Here is a 7,197-nt window from a genome sequence, read left to right as displayed (position 1 = left end):
AGGTCCATTTGAGCACTTGTCACTTCAGGATCATTAAAAATCGAAGGCGACTAGAGTCATCTTTTGTTTTTTCTCGACTCTTAAAAATTGAAAAAACAAGTTTTGTCAAAGCATCTAAAATTCATTTAATTCAGAATCATTTTCCCCTATTATTTTGAGTTGATCGAGTAATCCGCAATCGTGGAAGAAAGTCAATCAAAACCCCGTCATTCGCGAAGGCTTACGAGTCAACCGTCGTTGACTCTAGAAACGAAACTATTCCGGACAAAGCGAACTCGTTTAACCGGATCGAAGTCCCCTAGTTTGGTTGGAGCAAGTACTCCGACATCCTCAGAGACTCCGGTTACTCTGAACATTTCTGGTATCCCTGCCTCTACAGAAGAAATTCCGCAGCCACAAAAGGACATTACAACTGATCCTAGTGTGACGGTAAACACTTCTATTCCCGAACCGGCTCCATCTACAGCTGATTCGGAAGGTGTTACTCCCCAAACATCAGTCGCTGCAGAACCTATACCTTCTTCGGCACCAGAAATATTTTACGGACCTGACGGTCTACCTCTTCCGCCTGGATTGATTGCCATAGAAGAGATTGTGGAGGATCCTCCATCTAACGCTCCATCGCAATTTGGAGCTGGGATCACCCTATATCCTTCTTCATCAGAAGTTAGTCTCCCGCCATCGGAAGTTCCTGAAGAATCGCTGAGGAATATTTTGGATAGACTAAATATGTCTGAACAACCGTCGACATCTAGGACTGTGTCATCCAACACAGCAGTGGCAGAACTTCCTGCTGCTACTCCAACAATGTTCGTCGGCGTACCATCTGTCCCAACTAGCTCTCAATCACTGGATGGAGTCCATCCAGGGGCTGTTTCGACAGTATGGACTGTTCCCGTTTGTTCGTCTGGAATAATATCTAGAATCTCTTATGTTGAGTCTCAGCAAATTGATCCTTCACAGTGTCAATTTGGGAAATCCAGTCCCCAAAGGCAAATCATTCCTTTGAGCACTGGGTTACCACCGTATGGAGGGCAATATACCCTTTCATTGTCTCCTCCGGGAGAACAACCGTACAAGAGTTCACAACAGAATTTAGGGTATGCTGGAATTACATCTAGCGATTGGGTGTCGATACTGCCTCAACAACCAAGAGTTGTATACTCAATGAAACAAAGTTTACCTGTGTCAAATATCCCCACTATGCCGGCTATTGTGACGGTGTCGCAAGTACAAGCGTTGCTTGTTGTATGCCAACCTCAGGTTTCTCAGGTCGTAATACAACAACCTCTTGTCCCTGTGACGCAACCACAATTACCGACTAGTGGAATGGCTCAGGTTCAAACAGGGACCATTACCCCTCATCTTGGTCAAACAGTCAGTACTAGGCAACAACTCATGGCTTCACAACCATGGCTGGTACAATACCAACAACCGCAATTCCAACAAGCTTACCAAGGATCTGAGCAACAAGTCTTTGCAAGTAATGGGCAGTCGTATATTCAAAATGGTCAACATCAATCATATCATAATGGTCATGCCCATCAACCTTACCAAAGTTACCAACATCAAATGCATTATGCTGGTATGCAAACGCCAACTGCTCAGGCAATTCCATCTTATCCTGGGTATGCTTCGCCGAGCCTGAATCAACAGTTGCCTTTCGCGGTGACTTTAGATTTACCGGATCTAAATCGACTAATGAACGATCCAATTGCTTACGCCCCTTGGTGGCCAGCGATTCCACATAAACTTCCATCAGATATTCCTAAATTTAATGGAAATCCGGGTGAAGACCCGTCGAATCATGTGATGACCTTTCATCTGTGGTGTTCATCAAACACTCTCAACGATGATTCGATTAGGCTTTGCCTTTTTTAGCGAATGTTAACTGGTCCAGCAGCAAAATGGTATATCGAATTGCCTAGAGCTTCGTTTGATAACTTTAGTACCCTAGCCACAACCTTTTTAACCCATTTTCAATTACCCATAAGGTACGAAACGGGAACAGAGCTTCTTACCAATTTCAAACAAACGACGGCCACTCACATATCCGATCATATTCATGAGTGGCGACGTCATCGTAGAATGGTAAAAACATATGCTCCTGATCAGTTGTTGGCTGAATGGTTTATTAAGTCATTGTTACCTTTTATTACAGAAGATGTGGCAAAGGGAGGAGTCGTCACTTAAGAATAAGTTATTGCTCGTGCACAATATCTAGACTTGATCTATACACAGTCTAGCACGCTCTATGATAAAATCCCTGATGCTCCTAGACCAGAATTTTCCGTTCCTCCCCCTCCTAAATCAAACAAAGACTCTCATGCCGGCGATGGCATGATAGGTACGACTAGCACGAAAACCATAAAGACTACGTCAAAGAAGGCTCGTATGGTTTCAAGTCAAAATGCAAATGAAGAACTTCTCGCCTCGGAAGTAAATGCCATGTTAACTGACAAAGGAAAAGAACCCAAGCAACCAGGAGGCAAGAAGAAAAAGAAAGGGAAGAAGAAGAAACAGGAGGAGTCGTCTCTTGAAAAATCTTCTGCAAACCCTTCGGGCGATAGGAAACCAAGTCATCCATGCTTTATATGTGATGAGGATCATTGGACGAAAGATTGTCCATATAAAGCTAAGCTTAGAAAATTCTTCAAGAGTTCAAAAACCTCGGAAGTATTGACTGATCCGTTTCCGAACCCAGGAACAAATCTAGTTGCTGGCGACAATGCTTCCCCATCCCAAGTGCTAATGTTGTCTGTTTTGAAGCAGCTAAATGATGCTTTGATATTGACAAGGAATAAAGATTACGGGAATCCACAGATGTTGAACAACAAGGATAATGATCAACCTAGTAGTTCGACAACAACTTCAACCGAAGTTGTGCCACCCATCACTCCTGAACTAACGATAAAAACGCCAAAGGGAATAGTACACAAATCGACGTTTAATCCTTGTGCCAGAGCAACACATCATTATAATATAGTGGAGGATCTGGCCCAATCGCCATCCGCTATGTTGACACTTGAGGTACTGCAAAATTTCCCCTCCCAAAACCAAGCTCTATTATCAGCAATAGGTGGGATTGACCCAACGGATTCCAATCTTGTGGCCTTTAATCACAAAGGATATGACCCTCAATTACCAGCTCAACTAGCTTTCCTTATTCAAGTGAAAACCCTCAACAAAACTGTTCATCGAACAATTATTGATGAGGGGGCATCTACATGTATTATGTCGATGAGTTGTTGGAAGACTTTAGGATCTCCACCCTTGTTGAGATTGTCGACGACATTAAAGGAATTTGATGGAAAAACATACACCCCATATGGGATATTGAGTAACTTGAAATTTGAACTGGGGGGAAAAACAGTAGAAATTGATGTTGAAATTATCGACGGAAACCTCGATTACAACATCCTACTGGGAAGGCCCTAGATATATGCTATGGCTACCGTTGTGTCGACGTACTTCAGGAAGGTTGCATTTCCCTTCCAAGGAGGAATTACGGTCGTCGACCAATAAACTTTTCTCCCCAATAGTTCACAAGTTACGGGAAGCATTCTGATGATTCATGGAAGCCCTTATCCGCTTCAAAATATCGAAGTAGGCCTACTAAAAGACCCTACATTAATGGGGACTTTTTCCCTACCGCCTCCAATCAATTTGGCGGAAGTGGCAACGGTGGGAACCTGCAATATGATATCTTCTATTCAAAATATATCTGAAAACGATATTAACTTGGATCATCTCCAGGTATTGCCTCCAAACCCAATAGAAATATTGTAGAAATCAATGTTTTCGACATGGGAGGCAAACATGAATCAACGCTCATCAAGCGTGTGGATAGATAGGTCTAAAGAATATGGCACACCTTTAGATCCTTGGTCGCAAGTGTATTCTACAGACGAAGGAATTGTTCAGTCAATGATGATTGACGGGGCACCATGGGAAGATTACCACCATCGTTCCCATCTTCCATATTGTAAGGAGGATAGTTCCAGTGACCTTGATCATCCCATAGTTTTTGGCTTTCTGTCAAAAACTGTAAATACGGTGGATTCCGAGCGAAACCTGTCCAATATTGAAGAGACTATCGCCATAAATATCTCGACCAAAACAAATGTTGTAGAGAATATTCATGTCGGCAAATCTTGTTCTCCTTCGGAACTGGAAGTATATTATGCTCTTTTTCGCGAGTTTAGAGATGTCTTTGCTTGTTCATATGATGAAATTCCAGGCATTGACTCGAGCATAGTTGAACATGAAATTAATATGTATCCAGATGTCAAACCGGTATGACAATGGCTCCGGCAGGTGCACCCCAAGAAAGCCACTGCCATCAAGGCAGAAGTTGAAAAACTCCCCCATGTTGGTTTTATTTACCCAGTTCCTTTAACCGATTGGGTATCGAATATTGTTCCTGTAATGAAAAAGTAAGGAACGATTAGAGTGTGCATCGATTATAGGGATGTAAATCAAGCTTGTCCGAAAGACAACTACCCTACACCCTTCATTGACCAGATAATTGATGAATGGGCCAGATGTGAAATCTTTTCGTTTATGGATGGATTTTCCGGGTATAATCAAATAAATATCCGCCCACAGGACCAGTCAAAGACTGCATTTATTTGTCTGTGGGGCACATTCACTTATTGCAAGCTACCCTTTGGTTTAAAGAACACAGGGGCAACATTTCAGAGGGCAATGAATTATGCCTTCCACGACATCAAGAACATCGTTCAACCATATCTCGATGATCTTCCGGCTCATTCGCGAAAGCGGACTGATCATCCGCAGCATTTGAGAGCGATTTTTCTACGTTTCCGACACTACAAGATACGAATCAATCCGCACAAATGTGTGTTTTGTGTCAGTTTTGGTCGTTTACTTGGCTTTGTGGTCTCAAAAGACGGGATTCGTCTCGACCCATGTAAGGTTCAGGTAATCATTGATTTGCCTCCACATTCAAATTTGCTTCAGATTCAGAAACTCCAAGGGAAAGCAAACTTTTTGAGGAGGTTCATTCCAAATTACGCCGAACTCGCTAAAGGTTATACTCGTCTGTTGAAAAAATAAGTACCCTTCATCTGGGATCAGGTCATGCAAGCTTCCTTTGATGCTTTAAAGGAATCCCTAATATAAGCATCATTAATGTATGCTCTTAATTATCAAAAAGACTTTAACCTGTATCTGGTTGCAGCGGATACAACCATAGAAATGGTATTAGTTCAAGAAGATGATGGAATTGAACATCCAATATATTATTTAAGCCGAAACTTAAATGATACAGAAATGAGATACTCCTATGTTGAAAAGTTGGCTCTCGCAGCTGTAAAGAAAAACTACCATTTTATCAGATTGCAACCCCATGACTTATATATTTTCGTGACAGTTGCTGGGGGGAAAATATTCAAAATGGATAACAATTTTACAAGAGTTTGATCTGGAATTCAAAAAATCCAAATCGAAGAAAGCCTTGGTTTTTGCGGAGTTACTATGTGATCTCCCATCATCGTCCAACGATGCAACATCCGAAGAAGCAATCGTGGACGAATCTTTGTTTCTGATATCTTCAAGCAATCCGTGGTATGGAGATATAATAATCTATCTCCAAACCCAAACATATAGGTCTAATACCTCACGCTCGGAACAACGATGGATTCGATACCAAGCAAAAGACTACGTGATCGTCGGTGATACGCTTTACCGTCGTGGTATCGATACAGTTCTGCGGAGGTGCCTCACCCATGAGGAGGCTGAAAAAGTCCTGAATGATTGTCATTCAGGCGCGTGTGGGGGGCATCAATCTGGTTATGCTACAGCTCAAAATATTTTACGAGCAGGATACTTCTGGCCAACAATGTTCAAAGATTGCATAACTGCAGTCAGAAGTTGCCATGCCTGTCAAATCTTTGATTACAAAACTAGAATACCACCCGCACCTCTGCAGCCAGTAGTAGCTGTTGGGCCATTCGCCAAATGGAGCATAGATTTCATGACATGTAACCCCACCTCGGCCAGGGGGCATGGGTATATCATAGTCGCAGTAGATTATTTTACCAAATGGGCTGAGGCGATGCCTACATTAAACAACAGCAGCGAAACGACTGCCCTCTTTTTTTTCAATCATGTAGTCTCTAGATTCGGCATTCCACAGGCCATAGTCACAGATCATGGATCGCATTTTTGTAATCACATGATGGTTGAGTTGGCTGCCAAATTAGGACTGTCCCACGACAACTCTACTCCATATTATTCGCAAGCTAATGGACAAGTTGAGGAAATCAACAAGGTCCTGAAGCGCATGCTGCAAAAGATGATTGGAGTCCATAAACGGAGTTGGCACCTGATCCTGTACTCGGCCTTGTGGGCATATCAGAAATTGGTAAGGAATGCGACCGGGTTTACACATTTTCAACTGGTGTATGGCCTAGAAGCGATCTTGCCAGTTCAGTGTGAAATCTCGTCCCTCAAGCTCGCAGTCGACCTTCTCCCCGGAACTTTAGCAGAAGAGGCTCGTTTCCTGGAATTAATCCAATTGAATGAAACCTGTCGTAATGCCACTTCGGCTAACGAAGCCCATAAGAAACAAGTCAAAGCGCAGTTCGACAAAAATGTCAAACCTCGTGTCTTCTCAGAAGGTGACCTGGTCTTACTTTACGACCAGGAGTCCGATAAGTTGGGAGCAGGTAAGTTCAAGTCTTTATGGATGGGTCCCTATATTGTTAAGCGTGTATTAGAAAAAGGAGCCTACGAGTTGGTGGATTATGATGGGATTCCACTGGCGCAACCCCGCAACGGGTTGTACCTCAAGCGTTACTATGCTTAACTCAATGTAGTAACCCCTATGCTTTTGTTACATTTTTGTTTTCGCTAAGGGTAATTGTTTTGGTTAGGTAATCCAATTTTTGCATTTGTTGCAGATGTTGAACCTATTGGAACCAGTTGTTGGATATGGCAACAGAGCGAGTCATAGTTCGCGGAACCTATCTTCTGCAGCCTGGGCCATCTTCGACCCCAACGGCGAGTTAGTGAGTTTCAAAGTAGTATGTATTGGTTGGTCAACGAACAATATCACTGAATACAGCGCATTGATAGAACTCCTCTCTGATGCCATCACACATTTCATACGCCAACTTGTCGTCAGGCTAGACTCACAACTCGTCATTCTACAACTCACTGGTATCTACTCTG

This window comes from Pinus tabuliformis, chromosome X (assembly GCF_031772625.1).
Source record: "Pinus tabuliformis cultivar Carrire ecotype Pingquan chromosome X, CPIR1, whole genome shotgun sequence".
Classification (NCBI taxonomy): Eukaryota; Viridiplantae; Streptophyta; class Pinopsida; order Pinales; family Pinaceae; genus Pinus; species Pinus tabuliformis.
This window is presented reverse-complemented; position numbering follows the sequence as displayed.